The sequence below is a fragment of the Acanthaster planci genome, unplaced genomic scaffold (genome assembly GCF_054643075.1).
Source record: "Acanthaster planci isolate LZ-2023a unplaced genomic scaffold, COTS_SCS Contig145, whole genome shotgun sequence".
Classification (NCBI taxonomy): Eukaryota; Metazoa; Echinodermata; class Asteroidea; order Valvatida; family Acanthasteridae; genus Acanthaster; species Acanthaster planci.
Window position 1 is genome coordinate 42,232 of NW_028257766.1, and position 4,631 is coordinate 46,862.

The window sequence follows — 4,631 nt, forward strand, 5'->3', positions numbered from 1 at the left end:
GCAAACAGGTTAATTTTTTTTAGAACATGAGGGTTAGAACAAATTTAATGTCAATTTTTAAATGCGAAGTTGCAAACAATTCACGTTTTTAATCAAACATTGGGTTTAGAACAATTTTAGAAGCAATTATTCTTGCAGTTTTACTCTTAAAACCATAGGGTTAGGAACAATTTCCGCCATTTTATCTACTACCTTTTAAAATGAGAAGTTAGAAAAGTTGCAAACGGGTCACTTTTTTAGAACATGGGGGTTAAAACAAATTTATAGTCAATTTTTAAATGCGAAGTTGCAAACAATTCACTTTTTTAATCAAACATTGGGGTTAGAACAATTTTAGAAGCAATTATTCTTGCAGTTTTACTCTTAAAACATGGGGTTAGGAACAATTTTTGCCATTTCCGCCATCTACTACCTTTTAAAACGAGAGGTTAGCAAAAGTTGCAAACATGGGGGTTAGAACAAATTTAATGTCAATTTTTAAATGCGAAGTTGCAAACAATTCATTTTTTAATTAAACATTGGGGTTAGAACAATTTTAGCAAATATACTTGTAATTGTGCTTTTTTAAAACATAGTTATTCACATTTTTAACATGGCGGTTAGAACAATTTTAGAAGCAATTATTCTTGCAGCTTTACTCTTAAAACATGGGGCAAAGAACAATTTCCGCCATTTTATCTACTACCTTTTAAATCGAGAGGTTAGAAAAGTTGCAAACAGGTTAATTTTTTTTAGAACATGGGGGTTAGAGAACAAATTTAATGTCAATTTTTAAATGCAAAGTTGCAAACAATCCACTTTTTTAATTAAACATTGGGGTTAGAACAATTTTAGCAAATATACTTGTAATTTTACTTTTTTAAAACATAGTTATTCACATTTTAACAACATGGGGGTTAGAACAATTTTAGAATCAATTATTCTTGCAATTTTATTCTAAAAACATCAGTTTTAGGAGCAATTTCCACCATTTTCTTTGCAGCATTTTAAAACGTACCGTAACGAACAATTTTAATGGCAAATTTTAAATGTGAATTTGCAAAAAATTCACTTTTTTAGATCATGGGGGTTAGAACAATTTTAGCAGCAAATATACTTGTAATTTTACTTTCTTAAAACATACAGTTAAAAAAATGTCAGGTTGCAAACAATTCACATTTTTTACAACATGAGGGTTAGAACCATTTTAGAATCAGTTATTCTTGCAATTTTACTCTTTCAAAGCATGAGAGGTTAGAACAATTTTAATGGCAATTTAAAAATGCAAGGTCTCAGACAATTCACTTTTTAGGGTTAGAACAATTTTAGCAACAATTATGCTTTTAATTTTACTCTTTCAAGACGTAAGGGTTAGAACAATTTTAGCCATTTTTAGGAACAATTTTGACAGCATGTTGCATGTCCTCCAAGTAATGCCATTCAATTAGAATCTGTTCATTATGGTTTAATTCCAAGTTTAATTAGGGCAGAGGGATCAACATATTTCTACCTGTTTTGTTTTATTTGAAAATACTGAATTTTGAATAAATACTAGAGTTATTGTGAAGTTCTAGTCAGTTATACTCGTTTATTGGGGTTAAAATCACATTAGCAGCAATTATTTTTCCAACTGTAAAACATGTGGTTAGGAACAATTTCGGCCATTTTATTTTCTACATTTCCAAAATATGGGATAAGACACTACTTTAACAATTATGCTTTACCTTACAACGATCAATGAGTCTCTACTACTCTATTAGTCTCTACTAGTAGCCTTTTCACTGGATGAGATTGCAGTCTACACTCTCGTTGCAGTGGTGGCCTGGAACATGGAGACGTGGTGACTGTTTCTATAGCAAAAGCAAACGAGACACACAGAAAAGACAATGAGAATTCTTTACTTCATACAAAATTATGTCTTGAAAAAGTCCAAATAACATCTCAAGAAAATAAAAAGCAATTCACACAAGAAGCAACAAATTATTGTCAATGATGCTAGTGAAACAGCAAAGTGTTTAATACACTGTATGACTTTATTATTGGAAATGCAGGCAAATTTGTTCCCTTCTGTAAATCTAATTGCATCGAAGCGTGAGAGTTTTATCTTAGTGGATCAAACTTTTTCAGTTTATGCCACGTGGGAAATGCTCAAGATCAAAATTGGGTTTACTCTTCATTAATAAATGGGTTAATTAGCCTAACAAGATGGTTTCCTTTCTTGTACGGAGGCAGCTTGTGCACAAAACCTCACGAGACTCGTCTGAAAAATTCTGAGTGTTTTCTAAGTAAAGACTTAGATTTTTCCTAGTCCATTTAACTGTTCCTGACGTGCGTTTGCTTTCTTACAGTTTATGAGTCACTGCCCTGAATAATTAATGGCGTCCGCCTGTGGAACTCTTCGGAAGAAACGAATTTAACAAGGTGTCTCACAGAACGGATCTTGGATTGCAAAAAAGAATGAATCTGTTCGGAATTCTAGTCATTCAAAGGCAACAATAAATTTGTCTCACAGCAAAAAGTGCGAAAAATGCCGTTTCTTTTTAGGGATTTTTCTTCCAATCAGATTTTCACTGTTTCGTTAACCGGAGATCCGGGGCGTAACCTAACATTGCATGACGAAATCTTATTTTCCAGTCATATTTTAACCTCGACACGTTTTTCAAGAGCCTTTTTGCCAACTACATTCGATACTAAATTCCAAAACGAAGTATATTGTTTGTCTGTTCAGAATTCTGACTTATTTTCCCATGCTGGTAAGAGTGGACTCTGTCAAGTATACGATACAATGCACTTCAGGTCCCAGAAAACGGCCAATAGGGCCTCAGCTTGCATACGTAAAATAAGGTCGGTTACGTCAGTTACCGGAATTGACCACAATCAAATTCAGTTTGTGTTAAGGCGCTGAGCGAGTAAAGTTACAGCACTACTCGTGTTCGTGTTCCACAAATTAATTGCAACTTGATAACGCCCGGTCGCATTTTTGCTTTAACTTCGACAAATGGAGTAAAAAAGAAAGTAAACGGACCGGGCCTACGTCGAGGAAGATGGCTTAAAAGGCTACAAAATGCGTTTTCACATTTGATACTTACAGTCATTACACCTCTCTCGTTGAAACTGTTGAAAGTGGCACGGTTTGGATGCCCTCGCGGGAGATGTTTCGTGACGCAAGGTCAGAGCAGCAAGTGACGAAATGTTGCAAGCTTCCTCGGCGAGGCAAACGTCGATCTAGAAATGCGCATGTCCGGTTACCACGTGCAGGCAAAGGAATTTCAAAATTTGCATAAATGCCCGCCCTACAAAACACATTCTACTCGTATATCGCATGATGCCTTTGCAAATCACAACTGGACCAAATGCGGCGATCGGACGCAACAAATAATTGGGACAGCGTCAAAGAAAATCGTGCGTAACAAATGCTATTCATTCATTCTTAAGTTCGTCTAGGGGAACGTTGAGAGAACGTATCAAAGACTGAACGGCATGAAGTATGCGCGTTCTTTTATTGCCGAAGTGGGGGCTTTAAATCAAACGAGCCTTTTGTTAGTTCTTTTAATTCAATTTGAATTCTCCACACTAAAGACACTCTTGATTCGGGGCAAGCTCTTGTTTGTTACATAAGAGACCCCTTGCACCAATACACTGTTTTCAATGGACAAGAAGGGCACAAATTTAAGGACTCTACATTTCAGAGACGGACGTCGCTCCGCAAAAGCTTGCCCCGAATCACGAGGTATAGCGCAGTATCTTAAGTCTAGGGAATTTGAATTATGTTGGTGTGCAATCAGATGACTCACTGTACCAACGTTTGGTCAAATTAAACTCTTAAACGATCTTTCTCGAACTCCTTGGTATTTTTTTAAGGCATCCAATAAAAGAAGCACTTGGCGAAGCCAGCAGTCGCAGATAAACGTTTATATGTGATCTAAATAAATATACAGGGCATTTTGCCTACAGTGGAATTATCATACCGAAAAAGTGAACACATTAAACCTCTCTCTTTGCTAATATTACGAAACTAAGTTCTTCAAGATCCTGATTGAGACACTCCGAGAGAAAAAGAAAAAACTGCGTGAACGTTTTGGAAAAGTAAAAGAACTGATTATTTTGTACACACGAGCGAATAACAATTAAAAAAATAAAACAAAACAAAAAGGAAATAGGCAAATTCAAATAAATCAAATTAAAAATCAACAAACAGCACACACACCTGACAGAGACTACAGTTACAATACCTTTTATTGACATATTCTTCCCGAAATATGTTGCTGGTGTGGGTCAAGGGCAAGTCGATGAAATAAAAAAGAACAAGACATAAATAAGACAACCAAAATAAGACAACTATTTTAGCCTTATTATTGACCTACCAAAGGTGAGGGCGGAGGCAAAAGAGGCATTTTATTGATACAGAGAAAAACATTGGGGGTCCGTTTTATTTTCCTTCCTTCTGATGGTATATTCTAGAAAGGCCATTAAACATTGCGTGACAAAAGATTAAAATTTCATGGGCCCACCCCTCCCCCACAAAAAAATGTAGCTGTCCCCTTTCAAAAAAAGTGTGCCCCAAATCTGCCCATACCCAAGGTTTACGTTTCCAGCTCCTTGTGCATACTTTCCGAAGATGTACACAAAATATACATGACGCTAAATGTTAA

General features: G+C 35.7%; 1 long non-coding RNA gene across 1 annotated transcript; it reads right to left on the reverse strand.

Annotated features, from left to right (window-relative positions):
* Positions 1–1,180: 1,180 nt before the first annotated feature.
* LOC147795153 (uncharacterized) lies at positions 1,181–4,625 on the reverse strand. The gene is made up of 3 exons (XR_015424103.1): positions 4,212–4,625; positions 3,069–3,204; positions 1,181–1,829 (listed from the first exon to the last, which is right to left on the reverse strand). It is a non-coding gene; the product is annotated as an uncharacterized LOC147795153 (long non-coding RNA).
* Between the last annotated feature and the right edge of the window lie 6 nt (positions 4,626–4,631).